Source organism: Triticum dicoccoides, chromosome 5B, assembly GCF_002162155.2.
Source record: "Triticum dicoccoides isolate Atlit2015 ecotype Zavitan chromosome 5B, WEW_v2.0, whole genome shotgun sequence".
NCBI lineage: Eukaryota > Viridiplantae > Streptophyta > Magnoliopsida > Poales > Poaceae > Triticum > Triticum dicoccoides.
This window is the reverse complement of record NC_041389.1, coordinates 288,728,413-288,747,241: the sequence shown is the minus strand read 5'-3', so window position 1 is coordinate 288,747,241 and position 18,829 is coordinate 288,728,413.

Here is an 18,829-nt window from a genome sequence, read left to right as displayed (position 1 = left end):
AGGAGGGCCGTTTCCTCCGTTTTGCGGTACGCCACACCCCTCCCGATCAACAGGACCCCCGTTTCGACCGTAGGAGGTCCGTTTTGTCCGTTTTGCGGTACGCCACACCCCTCCCGATCAACAGGACCCCCGTTTTGACTGTAAGAGGTCCGTTTCCTCCGTTTTGTGGTACGCCAGGCCTCGTTTCCATCGCCTGTTCCGTCCAAGCCCTCCCGATGAACACGACCACGCATTCTGTTTCGACCCAGCCGGTTGGCTCCCACGCGTTTTGTTGCCTTCCGATGAACACGACGCATTCTGTTGCCTCCCCATGAACACGACGCATTTCGTTGCCTTCCCATGAACACGATGACGACTATGTTTCTCCGTTCCGACCCAGCCATGTACACGAGCCCTGGCCGTACGTATGCGCGAGTAGGCGTTCGAGACCCCGCCCGTATGTACGTATGTGGCTGTATTTTCTTTCTTGCACCCTGGCCGCTGTACGTACGTGTACAAGCTACGTGCGCGCCTCTACTACGACATGTACACGCCTCTACTATGACACGTGTGCGCCTCTACATCGACCAGTATATATGTACGTACACGTTCGCGACCAGAATGACAACGCTACATACGCTTCGACCAGGTGGGTCCCGACTGTCAGACACTTCCTTGTGTGCGAAGATGTAGCTGGTGGGTCCCAGCAGTCAGGGGGGCGAATCATTTTTTTGCCTGAACGCACTTCCTTGCGTGCGAAGATGTAGCTGGTGGGTCCCAGCAGTCAGGGGGGCGAATCATTTTTTTTTCGGACGCACTTCCTTGCGTGTGAAGATGTAGCTGGTGGGTCCCAGCAGACAGGGGGAAATGTTTTTTTTGCGAAACACGGTGGCCCGTTCGATGGGTCCCCGCTGTCAGGTGGAGGAATAATTATTTTGTGCGTAATAAGGAGGCACTTCCTTGCTGCGGCCGTGGACCCAGCTGTCAGCCTCTCCACGTACAGTCCACGTCTGATGGAAGCCATTCCTTGACCATGTTGACCACGCCGCGCCGAGAGCACCAGGGCGGTGGACGACGGCGAGGCCTAGGTAGGGGACGATGCGGAGCCGGGGAAGACGTGGCAGTCGATGGCCACGTGTAGAGGAGTATGAGGGTTCACTCGTTCGGCTGCGGTGTGAGGCTGCCGTCGCCGCAGAATAACAGGGGGTGTGGGTGTGTAGAGGGATGGCCTGGCCAGCGGTAGGAGTAGTAGGGGGCGGTGAGGCCTTCGTGGCATCACAGCTGGCCACGGGCGACAGGAGCAGGTGGCACGACCGGCGCTGCTTTGGGCGGCTGGAGTAAGAAGACCAGAGGTTGAAGAAGCACTACGGCCGTTGGATGGACATCGTACGGTCACTGGAGGTAGAATCATTCATATATTGACTAAAGTTGACAAAGGCCTCCGTCCCAGTCAACTTAGTAGGCCCACAAGTCAGCCTCCCACCAAGGTGGGTCCCAGCTAGCAGGGGGTATTCATTTTTTTGTGCGTAATAAGGAGGCACTTCCGGTGGGTCCGAGCTGACAGCGGGGGGAACGTTTTTTTTTGCGAAATACGATGGCCCGTCCTGTGGGTCCCAGCAGTTAGGGGGAAACGTTTTTTCACGAAATACAGGTGGCCCGTCCGGTTGGTCCCTGCTGTCAAGTGGAGGAATAATTATTTTCCACGTAATAAGGAGGCACTTCCTTGCGGCTACCGTGGACCCAGCTATCAGCCTCTCCACGTACAGTACTCTTCCGATGGAAGTCGGTCGTTGACCACATTGTCCACACCGCGCTGAGAGCACGACGGCGGTGGACGACGGCGAGGCCTAGGAAGGGGACGACGCGGAGCCGGGGAAGACGCGGCAGTGGAAGCCCGCATGGACAGGAGTACGAGGGTTCACCGGTTCGGCTGCGGTGTGAGGTTGCCGTCGCCGCAGAATAACAGGGGGTGTGGGTGAGTAGAGGGATGCCCTGGCCAGCGGTGGGAGTAGTAGGGGGCGCTGAGGCCTGCGCGGCAGTACAGCCGGCCACGGGAGGCGGGAGCAGGCGGTCCCACCGGCGCTGCTTTGGTGGCTGGAGCAAGAAGATCAGAGATTGAAGAAACACGACGGCCGTTGGATTGACATCCAACGGTTACGTCTGCTAGAATCGTTTGTTGACGTATATAATAACTAAAAAAATCGTGCATATGCGTCAACTAAACAGGCCCACAAGTCAGACCACTCCCTCTTTTTTTTAATAATTTATATATAGCTCATGGCAACTTCTTATGCAATTTATTGCAGTCGTTTTTTTGGTTGGCCAGGGCCAATTCCGCATATTTCTGTGGGTTCCAAACTATTTTTAATACCGAAATGTCAAGCCAGATTTAAAGTACTTTGAAGATATATTTAAATTAGGTTAATGCCCAGTGAAATAGGAATCTGAAAATGTGAAAAAAAATCAGAAATTATAAAGTAATTGCCAATTTGTCATCTGTTTTTATATTTACAACCCATTTCATATTACTTTCAAGATTTGCAGGCGTCTTGAAAGAGTTGCAGCCCATCAGGCGTAGAAAAATAAGTAGGCCTGGATTGGGTATTCTTCAGAAAAAATAAACTGGGCTCATTTTCACAAAGAAAAAATAGCTGGGCTGGTCACATGGTGAACATAAAATATAAGCCTCGGCTAGACGGGCCACAGCCCAGTTCAAACCATGCTCCGTCTCAACAATACCAAACAAAAAAATACTGCTCGAGTAGCTACGTCCCAGGTGTCAGCCAATCTTGTGTTGTTCTCTTGTCTATTGACTATATACGCTCACAATGTCGTGGGTCCCAGATGTTAGGAAAACACTAGGAGGAAGCATTTTATTTTTCCATACGCTGACGTGGTGGGCCCCTACTGTCATCCTCTCCACGTACTTCTGCCGATTCCTGTTGTTTGTTGACCATGTTGACAACGCGAGAGGGCGGCACCGCGGCGAGCACACCAAAGCGCGCGGAGGATGTTGGCGTTAGCGATTTAGGAGACGGTGGGGCGGCGATGCGCGCGCTGAGGCGCAGCCAGCCGTGGGAGGCGGAAGCAGGTGGCCCCGTCGGCGCTGGTTTGGTTTTGGCGGCTGGAGGAAAACAGGACTGAAGAAACACGATAGACTGTAAAAGCAGCAGGAGTACTTAACAACCTTTACTGAAACCAGCAGGGGCACTTAACAACCAAAGCTGAAAGCAGTATGAGTACTTATACATGTTCAATCGTACAAAGCATGCCTCGAACAGTGCTACTTTGCCTACTGTTAACCAAGGGTGAGGCCGCCAAGCCCCAGGACAAGGCCCAGACGCCACCCCGCGCATCCACAACCTTCTGAAAGCGGCTTCATCTCGCAACGTGGTCAATAAATAGGATATTCGCTTTAGAGCCATGGAAAAGCATGAACATAATCTTCTGTCCTATTCTCCAAGATGGATGGGCCTTCATTATTTGAGACCACCCATGAATAAGTATCTTTTCACCTCCAAGGGGAATTGAGTAGGTCAACATAAACATCATGTTGTGACCAAGCGCAAGTCTGACCCAACCATGGTCAGGCATCTGTATAGGAACAATAGAACTCGACAGTTCCTGTTTCAAGAAGATCACAGCTGTAAAACTATGTATAAGCAATAGTTTATGAACAACATATATAACAGAAAATAGCTCATACCGTAAGTTTCTCGACATAGTTGGACCTGTTCAACGAGTGCAGCAGTGGCACACATATCCCACGTGGCCTTCCACCATTGAAACGCCCCACAAGGACCTCAAGACGATCAATAAAGTGTAGGAACTTGTGGATGTCGATTCAGTCAACTTCAGTGCCATTAGTAACAGCCGAGTTATTACAGAGTAACAAACGAGCAGACTGCTTAACTCTGAAAAAACCTACACGTGCCACCAATTATAAGAAAATATTAGTTAGAAGTAGCATCTTCGTAAGAGATTCGTTGCTACTTCTAAAGTTAAATTATGATTAGTTAGACAGAATAGGTGGATTAAGAAGTAATCGAGGCAACAAGTAAGAACCAGATACAAAACTAACATGGATGAACAATTGGAACGACGTCGGGGTGGAAGATCGCAGTGAAGATGAGACCAGGTTCTGCTATTTCCATCAACATTCGTGCGCCAACTTTCAGTCCATAACACTTGAGAAAGTTTATCCAAGTTCGGCCATAAAAAAGCAGTGATCTTCTTGGTTCATGAACCCAACTCGGAAGTAATATCCATGGCTTGTCTTCACTGTGACGATTAAACTAGTGTATTCAGTTATGGCAAGGCTGAGCATCTTGAGTACATGTGTTCTGGCAGAGCAAATAATACACTGCAGAAAAAATAATATGAGAACACAGCATGTTCAAAAAAAACCCACCCTCTGGATAGAAAAGAGGATTCTAGGAACATACTATGTGTGTTTCAAAATGCTGTGTTAGGATGAGAAGGAACAAGTGTGGCGTCTAGCCGAGGGCGCAGAAATCTGTAGGGTACTCGCACTTTGGGGACTGCAACTGAAACACACTAGATTCAGTACAAAGAAAAATGCATCAACGGCGGCGGCTGCCATCCTAGGATTGCCTGTGACCAAGGGACTTGGATTTATCGGGGATGGATGAAGAATTCGTACCTGGTTCTCCATGAGAAAACCCTATGCAATCGCCGAGCGGGGGTTTTCTCTGAACAAGCAGACGAGGGAGAAGGGGATTCAGGCCCAGTGAAATATTGTCGCTTCGTCCGTCCAGTTTACTGCTAAAGCTGGAAAGGGGGGTTATGATTTGACGGCTCATTGGGCATTACTGCGGCCCTACGACCGGGGTGTGTCTACCGTGAAGTTGTGCACTCTAATTTATGCATATGGCACATGGACCCCGTTGCCAGTTGCCCCACATATCAGCGAAAGGAAGTAGAAAGACAGGAGTAACTAGTTACACATAAATATATTTTTTGACAGAGAGATACTCCCTCTGTAAAGAAATATACAAATCTTTTATATCACAAGCTCACCTTGCCGAGAAATATACTCCCTCTACAATGCACGGGCATTATGGGGGTTCAGCTTTTTTATGGGGGTTTAGCTGAGAATATAATACTCAGATAGGCTCATGGTTCTGGACTTTGGGCCGCAGGCCGACCCTGCATGTTTGGGGGCCCATATGTTCTACCTTAGCGCTTTTCATATTGCAAGCGATCGGTACGGCGCTGGTTTTAGATGCTGTCGCAAGGCGAATACACAAAATTGAATAAAGCACGGCAGCTGTTGGAATGAAATCGAACGACAGTTCCTAACCAGCAATCAGAGTTGCAATTCTATCAACGATATACCATGTGATAAATAATACTGTCGTACTACTTATACACACATGACACTTGTTTCACCATGCCAGATTATTACATCAAAATCTCTCGGAGGATAGATCAGTTCGGCAGTTGCGTGTTGCTACTGAAGAATATCAAAGTTGATTTGGACTAGCTCTACTTGCCGAGAAAGTTCGATTTTGACATCATACCCTACCGCAAGATATGATTTAGATTTGAACCTTGACCATCCTTTAGCATCAATCATCATGCGACCATCCTTTGTACTTACGGTATATTGAGCAGGTTCATTCACACCAAGGCTGCGCATGGTAAGAGAAACTTGGTTGCGGTCGCCCGGATTGTTGAACGACTCCCTCGTTGCTCTAGGAATTCTCTGTTTGCAAACAAGAAGACATACCCAAACAGTTAGATCAACACAGTGAATCATGTGAAACAACATGGAAAGAAAAACGAACGAAGCACTTGGGCGGCCAATGCTTACCAAGAAGGTGGACATGTCGGTTTTTTTAAGGACTTTGGTATATGAAGTGCAAACTGTAGCCCAGTCTATTGCCGGTGCAACTGCACGGGCTGGACCAGATGCAAGTGCAAGTGTTGGTGCAGGTGCCGAAGCCGCTGCTACTGCCAGAGATGGTGCTCCTTGTAGAGCTGGTGCCGGTGTCGGAGCAGGTGCCGGTGTCGATGCCCGATCCTCCGGTAGATCAGACTGATCCGCTGACGCGGTTGGTGCCCAATCCTCAGTTGGATCAGACTGAGCTGCTGCCGCTGTCAGTGCTAGAGCAACTGTCGGTGCTCGATCTGTGCGAGATAGCAGCGATCGTGTCTGGTCTGCTATGATCAGCTTTCTAACTTGACTAGGATCCGTGACCGTGATCCAGTTTTTTTCTTTATTTTTTTTAAACACGAGAAGGACTAATTGTGGTGTTTTTGTTAAACCAAACTGTAGTTCATCATAGGGATTCAGCTTGTACTCAGACAACAGACTGATCCAATTTTTTCCAGTAATATAAGTGATGGACAGTGCCTTCGTTACTGACACGACATAAGAAGTGAAACCTGCAAAAGTAGCCATCGTAGAGCAAACCAAATGGTTTATTCTGTGATGAATGTCACCTGGCAAAACCTGCATCGTAAAATTGCAGGAAAAGAAAGAAAATATGACATTGAATCAATAAGATTTAGACAGTAAATCAATAAGATTTACTTGATGTGACATGAGTGAATCCTTACCAGGAAATCACTATGTTGAAGTACTAAACAGAAGATTGATCGTCCAACTACGCATGGCATGCAGGGGCCCCGCCTACTCCCACAAGCAGGATAGTCAAAAGGTCGTGACAAATCATAGGGACCGAACATCCATGGGACTGGAAATCCTGGTGGGTGCGATAAACCCTGCAATGCATACAGATATTGGAGTGTAACCATAATTGATAAACCGTCCTCACAAAAAATATGATCTGGATACTTCAAAATGTACAGACTGAATTGAGTGGACAGACATTAACATAGACCGTTCTCAGGACTGACCACACACCAAAAGCAGCAGTACTAATAAACAATACAGGGTTCACGAACACAAATCAAGTACTGAACAATAGTACTTACTACAGACAAGCAAAGTTGCACTAATTAAACTCTGCAGACTATTTCTTGCCACCAACCTACGGGATGAACCCTGCATAACTGACTAGGCCATGGACTTTGTGTGAGATGTCTACATGCACCATCACCATCTTGTCAACCTTGGAGAACCTAACGGAGTGGCCTTTCCACTCATAAACATGATGATGAAGACAGGCCACATCAAATTTGTTGGGAAGCTTTACAAGAACCACACCCTTCGTAATCGAAGGCACAACCAGGAAATTGTTGTGGTCAAGTACATCCTCGAGAACATGCCTGACAACAATGCTACAGGAAAACACTAGTTCAGGACACATGGCGACAAGGACACAGCAGCTGGATAGTTCAGCAGTAGAACTCATCATCAGGTCTTCCAGTTCACACGGCATGACTTTGAGAACTTCATCTCCACCGCGGACCTGGTTCTAATTCAAACAGAAACCATATTTTATTACTACCTCCGTTCAGAAATATAAGATGATTTTCGATGTTATACTCCATATATGACTACATATACGCACATAAACGAGTGAACAAAGACACTAGAACATGTCTTCAAAGGCATGAGAGCAGAGGGATTACATGCAATATCCATAACACAAGTTACTGAGGCAAATATACCCTCTTAAAAGGTAGCAATGATGTTCATAATGTACTCCCTCCGTCCCAAAATTCTTGTCTTAGATTTTGTCTAGATACGGATGTATCAAGTCACATTTTAGTATTAGATACATCCGTATCTAGACAAATCTAAGACAAGAAATTTGGGACAGAGGGAGTAGTTGAAAGTAATCTATAAGAAATCAGTGCCAACCTCTTGCATGTTTTGGCCAAAAGAGGAATTTAGAACCGTCATTTGGCACACTAAAATCACATGCAAGATCACCCAGAAAGTTGTACTACCAATACTAGTACTGCCTGTTAGATGAAAAAACACGATCAAGATCGAGAAAAAGATCGTCAACAAAAGACATTACCTGGACTTGCTTAATGAGGGATCCCGGAGAGGGGGGCTTGGACAGGGCGATGGCTTTGAGCTTGTCTGCAGTAGTCTCGGCGGGGTGCTTCCGCTTCTTCGTACCATGAGCCTCGACGGTTATGGCCAGAGCCATAGACATCACGTCGGCCGGTGCTCCGGCATCCATCCAAGAGAGGAAGCTGAGAGAGAAGAGTGAAAGGAGGAACGAGATGAGGGAGAAGCGAAGCGAGTGGGGGTTTTCTTCAAGAGAGGAAGCTGAGAGAGAAGAGTGAAATGATGGTTGCTTCGTCCGTCCAACTTACTGCTGGAAAGGAGGGGGTTTTGTGATTTGTCGGCTCATTGGGCATTAATGCGGCGGTTCAATCGGGGTAGTCTATCGTCACTCTACTACGGAGTAATTTAGTGCATGGCTGGTGGACCCAGGTGCTGGCTGTCCCACACGTCGGCGAAAGTGAGTAATTTAGTGCATGGCTAGAGGAGGATCCGCACGGTAGAGCGTGTCCACTATTTTTCATTCTGAAGAAAAAAATGATTACAACAAGCGTTTCCACTCTTACGACGGAGGAGTACAAAACACGACAGCCACTTGAACATACACAGTGCTCCTACTACTAGGCATGTGCAGTGGTTCATACGTCAGTACTACACAATCTTGTTGCTAGTGTAGTAAGATATGACGATAACAAATGATGTTGTGTGCATGTCAACTACTCCTATATGTAACATAGTACCGCTTTTACGACTGTCCGGTCGAGAACGAATGGTGAGATCAATGTTAACAGAACTGGGTCCACAGCGCATGGAGAGTACGCTGCTATAGTACTCCACGAAACATGAACCATATGAAGCACGAGTAGTGTTAGACAGGGTGTATGAAGGGTGCACGGGATGGGAGCAAAAGTTCCCTTCTCGACCCACTTTTGGGTGTTTGGCAGAGTGCATGAAGGGTGCATGAGTCCACACTAGTAGGTTGACAAAAATACACGAAGAGGAAACAACTATATTGAGATGAGAATGCAACCAAACACACCCACACGCTTTGTGCTACAGTGACTGATCTGCACCGTCTGAGTTTGATCCAACGGTCATGTTGCGCCGAGACATGGACATGCCCATGAAGAGGGCGCCTAAACACCACTGAAGTGCCTCTGCTTCTCGAGGCGCACGACGTTGGTGATGCAAGGTGCAACCGCCCACAGAGCCCGCTCCCGGTCGATGGGAGCCAGCTCGTCAAAGACGACGTCCAATGGCACGAATGGATTCCGGTGACAGAGCCCTGAAAGGATTCGCCCGGCAACGGCGATGGCAGCCCGCAACCCCTCCTTGTCCAGCTCAGCTCCCACCATCGCGCGGAGATGCCTCAGCTCCTCGGAGATATAGGTGAAGAAGGAGACCAGGTCAGGAAGCCGTAGCTCATTGAAGTCGACCGGGTGGTTGAACGGGTTTAGCCCGACGGTCGGCATCGTCGCGCTGGCACGATGGTAGGCATCGCGCAACCGCAACACGTGCGTGGCAACTTGGTTCACCAAATGGCTAAGGCGATCCTGGACCTCATCACGATCGGCCCGCTCGCGCTCCAGCCGGCTCCCTTGACGGCCTATCGTATCTCCCGCTTTCTGCAGCAACGCCGCCGACACCTCGAGCATCTTTGTGGTGGACGCCTGCCGCTTTTGAAGCTCCGTGAACTCCCGCAGATAATGGAGGAGCATGGCACTCCTCTCCTCCTTGAGCTCACGGAGCTCCACGTCCTTGGCCCTGAGCTCCGCATCCTTGGCATGGAGCTCTTGTGTCAGGCGCCTCACCTCGGACTCTGTGATCTGCTGCGCCGCCATGGCACCAGGTAGAAGCAATGGGGAGAGGAAGCAAAGGGGGCGAAATGGCTGAAAGGCAATGCAATCTACGGGAAGGCGGAGGGAGCCAGCCGAGGAGCGGGGAATCTTTTGGTTTTCACCACGGTAAAACACCAGTCGACGACTTTTCACATCAGGGAGCAGTGGGTTTTTACAGGCGGAGTCATCATGACTAATTGCTACCGCGCCTGCTCCCGTCAATCAAAAAATTAAAAATCCTACCGCGCCTGCTCCCGTCAATCAAAAAAATTAAAAATCCTGCCGCACCCAAACACCAGAGCAACACCACGGTGGATATTTAAATTTACCTGCCGGCAAGTAGATAAAAAATGGGTGAAAAAACAACTGGGCGGCGGCCTAGCTAATCGGTCGAACTAGCCCAACTAGCTAGCCACCGTGCTTCACTGATGTACTCGGCGGGAAAGGTGGTCTTTCCTGATTTGACGACTCATTTATTTGCTTCGGCGCTATGACCGAGGAGGACCCAGTAAACGCGCGGTAGGGCGTCCCACGTCAGGAAGAATATATGCGTGCACCACCTGGGGAGGACCCCGAAACCGCACGGTAGGGTGTGCCACATCTCGGCACGGAGGAAAAATGTGCGTGTAAAAATATACTGTATCAGACGTAGTACCTATGGTTCGACCTCAGGACCCAGCCAGTCGGTCAAAAACACCCCACTAGCCACACATCTTCATCATGCAAACGTGGCACGGAGGATAGATGTGGTTAGCTCCCTATCGACCAGCCACAACGTCTCTTGTTCTAGGTGATTCTTCTATTTTCCAAGTTTTTTTAGTTGTAATAACACCACGGCAAGCTAGCGCCGCTCTTTGTGTGTACCCGTGCAGAGGTTCGACAATGGAGAGAAGAGAGATTGAGATCGTAGACCTGGGACCTACCAGTAAGTGAGACAATGGTCATGCACGTGTTGACGAGGCACTCCCTCTACTCTACTCAACGCAAGTACTATATAAAATCAAGTTATGGGACAAAGCCAACAACCGTTCGTTTTTTCAGGCTATCGACTTACGCTTTGTAGTCCAGGTTGCCAGTTCGAATATCGTCTTTCAGATTTGTTAGTTTTAGGTCCAAATTTGATTAATGACGAGTGGGACCCCCGTGTGTTGTTCCGATATTTCAGTGTAGGATGGTTTTTTTGAACAAACACTTTGCGCGGTTAGACAAGTAACGTCACGAGTTACACATATTTTGCAAGTTTACGAACAAAAATGACAGCGGCATAGAATATCACATCCACCCCGCAGCTTAGATACTATGGTGATACGAGTTTTTGCACCATTGGAAGTGAGATCCAATGGCTTGGGAGTAGTCTTTGTAATTATGCGCAATTTCCAAACTCTCCAAAGGTTTTTTTGGCAAATAAAACATTCAGGCCTCGTGTGTGCCACTGCATCTTCGATCCAACGGCTCCCCGGTGCTCATATTAGGTGCTCCCTGTAGCTTAATTACCCGCTACGGTGATATGAGCATCTAGGTCGTATGATCAGTGATCAGATGGCACATTCATAGTACTTGTACTTTCTGCGCATCTCCCAAACTCTATCAGCCGTATATTGCAAAAACATTCAAACCTCCTACTGTGGGCCGTTAGATCTTAGTGAACTCGTATCACCATAGAATCTACGGTGCGGGAGCACCTCATACTCTCCCGTGCTTGAAAACATAAGGTGCTATCGCAGCTTGGATGCTACGGTGATACGAGCTTGGAGGTTGTTTGATCTGAGATCCAATGGCATCTGAGCAGTCTTTGTGCTTGTAAGTAGTGGCCGAACTCTTTTGGGGCTTTTCTGCAAAAAACCATTCGAACCACCAAGGAGGTGTTGGGTCACAAATCCAACGCCTCCGAAGAGCCTGTATCACCAAAGCATCTAAGGTGTGGTAGCACATGATATTCTTACATACAGGAGAATATGATGTCCTGCTTCATCTTAGATGCTATGGTGATACGAGCTTTGAGGTCGTTGGATATGGGATCAAAGGGCATCTAAGTAGTTTTTGTACAAATTGTGTGTAATTCTCAAACTCATCAAGGTTTCCTGCAAAAAAATTAAGACACATCATGTGAGCTGCTATATCTCAGATCTACAAGCTCCAAGCAACTCGTATCGGCATATAGCATCTAAGGTATGGGGGCACATGATATTCTCCCAGGGAGGAGGGGTGGGGGGTGCACAACCAATCGGTGGTTGGGAGGGTGGGGACAAATATAATCTAAACAACCCTAAACAAAGCTCCACAATTTTATCTAAGGTCGAGGGGTTGACCCCCGACAATCATAGCTCCGCCTGAACACAACATTTGCATGTACTGTAGTACTAGACTTAATATTCATGTTTCAGTTTCATGTTCATTTCAAATATTGAACCGAGGACCACGGATGTCTTACATTTTACTCCCTTCGCTCCTAAATATTAGTCTTTTTAGAGGCTTCAAATGGACTGGCACATACGGATGTATATAGACATATTTTAGAGTCTAGATTCACTCATTTTGCTCCATATGTAGTCACTTGTTGAACACTCTAAAAGACTAATATTTAGGAATAGAAGGAGTATTTTTGAATTCGTGTCATACATGCATGGTTTGGAAAAATAGATGCACTATACTTATTGGATTGTTGTTGTGTTCGTGCGTGTGTGTGTCTCTCTCTCTCTGTGTGTGTGTGGTCATATGCTTGATACATACAAAGTTTTCTCACCTCCATATTGTTCATCTTTTAAATTTGAATTTGCATTGGAAAACTTACTAGGGATACCATGAAATGTGGAATCCACGTTGAGATCACTATATCACAAACTCACTCTAATTCAACAACTCATCATAAATCAATTACCACGGTGAGATTAGTATTTGCAAGGAAAATACGGGTATTGTAATACACATACTTAGATTCATTCAGAAATTTAAAAGGTTCCTTTCGTATTCTCGAATGGTAGGACCCAGCAGCATACCAGCCAGACCTTGGCTCGTGTTGATCCTAAAAAAATGGGCTCGTGTCCTTCGGTGGCGTGCGTGGTACGCACATTAGGCAACCCCAACCAGTCGAGCCTCACCGTTTCAAGTCGAAATATCTGGCGGCCAGAATTCCAGCCCTAGGAAATTCCCCTCATGTCCCCGATCCATAATGACTACCGATGAACAATGGAGGGATGCTTTAGTAACTAGACAACGTTACCTACCGTGCCGAGCACGGTTCAATTCCCTCGGTCGCCGCTCGTCAAGGTCACCCGTCAACTGCATTGCCTAGTACTACTATTACTACACCAGGATGAGCACAGAATTGAGCCCGTTTGTTCGTGCCCAGTACTTGAGTTAATATATCAGACAATGCACTGGTATGGAGGGATTATCCTTTTACTCTGCATATATAACTTGTCTGAAGTCTAACTAAGCAAAATGTTTGACCAAATACTTTCTTAAGAAATACAATAGGACAAATGTACGGCTTGAAAATTTATTGCATGATGCAGGTTATGATATTGTTTCGAATCCTGGATCTTATATTTCAGAAAATCCAAAAGTGAGCATAAATTCTTGAAACTGAGCATGGTCATGTGATATGGCACAAATATTACTTCGTAAGTTTTTTCTTCAATTTGAGACAAGCTGCTTATGACAAGTTGCACAAATGAAGAGCCAAGGTATTTTGGAACAAAGACCTATCACGTTAAGGCGAACGCTTTCACTATTCAAACCGTGGGCATTTACGTGCCGCCACGAGTCCCCGCTTCTCATCGGCAGGTGTCGTGCCAGCAAGTGTGTGAGTCGACAGGAGGCGTGCGAGCAGACCGCTACACCGGCGGTCAAGGAGGCGTGCGAGCAGACCGTTGTGCAGACTCACCGGGAGGCGAGCCCTTTGACCAGGCTCCGCTGCCCACCGTCGTCCCAACTACTCCCACTTTTAATGTCCCTGGCCCCGCAGTTTAAAATCAACCCCGCACTACCCGGTATCGCTACAATCCTCTCTCTTCCTCTCCGATTCTCCTGTCGACTACCTCCAACTAGCCTGACCTAAATGTACGCCATGCCGCATCACGATGGTCTGCCCTTAGTGTTCCAGTTTCATGAGGAAGACACCCAGCCGGAGTCTCGAGAACATAAGGCGCTTTGGGACGAGCTTGAACTGGCCTTGCGGGAAGACGCCGCGCCTGTCCCCGCACATGTTCCGGCTCCCGTCGCCCCAACTGCGCCAGCGCCCATCCCCGTGGCATTGATGGGCTGGGAGCCGCACATTGTCGCTGAGCTTGATGCCACGGGGTTCCACGAGGTCCCCGCCAACTTTCACACGCCCGTGCACCTGCCAGCGCATGCGCCTGCGCGTGCATTGACGCGCACGCCCATGCTGGTGCCCGTGCACCTGCCAGCGCATGCGCCTGCGCGTGCACTGACGTGCGCGCCCGTGCCGGTGCCCGTGCACACGAATGTCTCCGCCGTGCCATTGACAGCGCCTGTCCGTGCGCGGGTGCCAGTGCCCCCCTCAGCGGCATGGATGGCCGCCGTCGACCGCTTCCTTGCATTAACGTCAGTCGCCTCCTCCCGCCAGTTGACTCGCTCCGAAGTCCAGAACATTTTGGCCTTCCTTGAAGCTAGGCCAACGTCCAGGAGTACGCCAACAACGGCGCAAGACGCCGCCGTCGCCGTCGGTCAGTGGCCCGATGATACACAGAGCACGGCAGAGGAGCCGCTACCCACCGCGAGACGCCCCCGCCGCCGCCGCGTAATCTAAATTTGCCATGAAAAACGTTCGGATTGCCATGCTTAAAATCCGAACGTTTATCATTTCCGTTTATTTTATATCGATCGTCGTATAATTTAAAGTCGGAGTCAGACTGAATGAAATGTATGGTTTGATCGATTGAATGTTCTGCTAGAGCCGTATCAAATTAAGTATAAAACATCATCAAGACACATGTATTCCTTGTCATCCAATGACCTAGACTGCTTCAATGTCAAGCGCTCAACACATTTAGCGTGCAGTTAATTTCATGCCAAAAATAGTGCTAATCACATGACAACACGCAAATAATATCCTAGTAGTTAATATCCGCATGCACTTAATATACTTCCAAATTAACGTGCATTGCATGTACACACTGACTAGTGCTGCTAGTACGTGAAACTGGTGCCGTAACTTGTGAACGCGTCCAGATATGGTCAACGGCAACATCGCCCGCGAGTTCTTCCCGTTTGCCCGTGCGTCTAAACACAGAAGGGGAGGAGAGAAAGAGAGCACACATGGAACCCACCAGTAAGTGAAGGCGAATAGTACTAAAAATAATATTACATGTTATCCATTAATTAGGCTGTGGTAATATAAAAACATTATGTGAACAAAGGGGGTACAACAAACATTGCTATTCTACGTATGTTGCCTATTGACGTGCGGCTTGAAGGCCCAGTCGCATGTTCGATCCTCGTCCTTTATTTTTTAATTTGTATATGGGTCCAAATTTGTTTCATGACATGTGGGCCCCTCGGTGTGTAGTTTGTAGCACTTTAATTTGTGGGTCGAAATTTGTTCCATTCCAAGTGGACTATCGGTGTGTAGTTTTGTAGCTTATTTATAATAATTAAAGAGAACAACATAGTTTTTTCATTAATACCATGGTGCGACGTTGAAGGCGAGAAAGGACGTGCGAGAGAGCGATGACCGAGCCAGAGGGAAATCAACTAGGGGAGTTGCGTGGGTTGCAACGGTGTTTGGAGTAGTTGTGGGCCAAATGCTATGAAAATATAATCTAAACCGACCGAAATAAATGCCTACACAAATTAATCCAAGGTTGGAGTGCCCCTCGCAATGTAAATAGCTCCGGCTTTGCGAGGGATGGAGAGGTAGTAGCTTCAACGCGTGGAAGATACGGTGTGAGAAATCGAGGTCAATCGAGAGACATATAGATAGAGAGACAAAGTGAGTGTGGTTCGACATTCATTGAACAAATATATATGCTCCGGAGAGATATTGTCTGATTGAGCTTTTGGCAAGGGTGAGGGCTGTAAGATAGAGCTTGAGAGATGATCCAGTCACAGACGTGTAGATATATTTTGTGCGTGGGAGGAAGCAATGTCAACTGATCACATAGGGTCGTCGTGCGATCGAAAGAGTGAGACGGGTTGGAGAGAGTGACCTAGATAGATGATGTGCGTGAGAGAGTATACAATGTGAATAGGTCGAATTGGGCTCAAACATGGTGATATATCGTTTTTGTCCGAGAAAGAGCAAGGTCAATCGAGACATACAGAGAGAGAGATAGATAGATAGATAGATAGATAGATAGATAGATAGATAGATAGATAGATAGAGAGAGAGAGAGAGAGAGAGAGAGATATTGAGTGAGCGTGGCCCACCATGAGGTCGAAAGAGGAGCGGCGGCTTGGATGGACTGACCTAGATAGATAATCTGCGTGAGAGAGTATAGAGTGTGTTGATCGAGGCCCGAACATGGATATATATCATTTGTGTGTGAAAGAAAACGAGGTTAAACGAGACTTAGATAAAGAGAGCGAGATTGAGCGAGTGTGGCCCGCCGTGCGGAAGAAAGAGTGAGACAGTCTCAAGGGAGTGACCTAGATATACAACGTGCGTGCGTGCGCACGAGAGGTTGGGGTGCTAGATAGGCAATGCATGTATTTAGCGCGAGAGGGTGAGAGGGAGAGGGGGGAGAGAGAGAGAGCTCGGCATGGGGTGCAATGGCGGGTGTGTGAGGTAAATACATTTGGTAACAGGAGTGGAAAAAGGGGTTGTGTAGTTGAGAGACTTAGAGATCAAAACATGGAGAGAACGAATGAACGTGTGTTGGAAACCGATAGCTTCCTAAGGTGGTTAGGAGAGGAAGATTGACCGATACAGGAAGTATGTAGCATTTGTGCGGGGGGGGGGGGCTAAAAACAACATTTGAATGTACATAGTACGAGACTTAATATCGATGTTTCAATTCGGTGTACATTGTAAGATTTTAACCGAGGACCAGGCATACGGGTAATTATTTCTAATTCGTGCCATACTAAGTTTCGAAAAGTTGACATTGACTCAATTTGTTGTGCTATTTTGTAGGTCATATGTTTGAATCCATCCAAAAGTTTTCTCACTACCATGGTGTTCATCATATACATATGAATTTGTATTAAAAAAGTAGCGTGGATACAGTGAAATGCGAAATCCACGTTAGAATTGGAGATCGCTACGTGACACACACTCTAATTCAAATAACTAACTACGTGACACACACTCTAACTCAAATAACTAATTATGGACACACTCTAATCCACGTTAGCGTGAGTACCGTTTTGATTTTTTTTCAAATAACTCCTCATTAATTAATTTATAGTACTCCCTCTGTTCACTTTTATAAGACCTTGAAGACATTTCAGACAATGTGCAAAACAGTTCATTTTAAGTTGTCTGAAATGACTTACAAAAGTGAATGGATGGAGTATCTCGTTTTGAATGAATAATTATTGCAAGGAAAACACTGGCATGGTAATACATACAGATTCGTTTGCAAATGAAAGAAGATTCATTTGCATTCTCAAATGTAGGCGCACCAGGCAGACCAGGGTCGTGTCGGGGTGGACGCTGCTTCGGTGCCTTAAAGGCAACTGCCCTTGGGTGACTGACATGTGGGACAACCACCTGTTGGGCCCACATGTCATGGACACAAAGGCAGGTGCCTTAAGGCACCGAAGCATGGTCCTGTTGGGGTGGTCGCGTGTGTCGGTTGGAGGCGTAGCACCCAGCTACCCACCCCCCTCTCCCCCAAAAAAAGGACGACGACAATATAAGTTCGCGCTTCCACGTTTCGAATTGAAATATCTGGCGGCCCCAATTACAGCCCTGCAAAATCCCTCTTCTCCACCGTCCCCTTCCGCGCCCAGATTGCTCAAATCCCTAATTCGCCGCCATCCCTCGAATCGCCCCTCGTCTTGTCTCTTTCCCCACTGTTCCCCACCTTTGTGCTGGACGACGATGACGAAGACGATGGCCGCGCTTCACCACCGCACCGGAGCTACCTCATCTACACCCTCGTCCACCGCACCGGGTGGTCCACCGACAACGTCGGCCGCCGCAACCGACGTGCCTCACAGACACCGAGTTCCACCACATCAGGTGCACTTCACCGACGCCGTCTCCCAGCTCACCGGGGCTACTTCACCAAGCACATCGTCGCACCTCGCCCCCCGAGGCCGTTGGGGCTTCACCAACGGTCTCATCCACCGCATTGTAGCGCTCCGCTGCCACTCAAGATCTACATCCATGCGCAGCCAGCCAACGCCAGCGCATCACCCTCAACGGCTCTGAAGTGACCCGCACTCTAGCTAGGCGAACATGCCCAAACGCCGACCCGAACTAGGTATCCACACATCACTCCCTTGTGCACTGTTCCGACGATGTTTGGATATCCTTTCACTGCTCTCTTAGCTTACACGCCTATGCAACTCTGACTTTAACTCTTATTTCTTCTGGAGATATCATCTGAAACAAGCAAATCCATTTTTTTAGCGAAGCATGACGGCGCTACGGGATCTGGTACACATCTTGCACACCCATATAACCTTGTAAGTATATGTCCTCTGGTACAACATCAAGGTCGATTCCTCTTATTTGATCAACCATTCGCCGTGTCAAAAATGCAGAGGGGGATGCAAGGAGCACAAGGCCTGCACATCCAAGCAAGTGGTAACATGGACTTGTAGATGGAACATCCCAAGTGCAAGCAGAGCTACAGTGAGCCTGTACAACAAGCTAGCGTAAGTCCCTGCATTTCATTTAATTCGTACTGGCATTCGTGTATGATTTGTGTGCAGTGGCTGATCCACGAATTCAATTTACCAGGGGCGAACATTTAACTTAAAAATAATAAGGCACTTGCACTCCGGAAATCATCATAACTTGAGAAATGTGAAGCTACATGCACTTTGAAAACCGGCTAATGATCCAAAGTAGTTCAGATTATAAACACTAAATGATGTAAGCACCAAAAACACAAAATGCAACATGGTGTACAAGGACTACAAACAT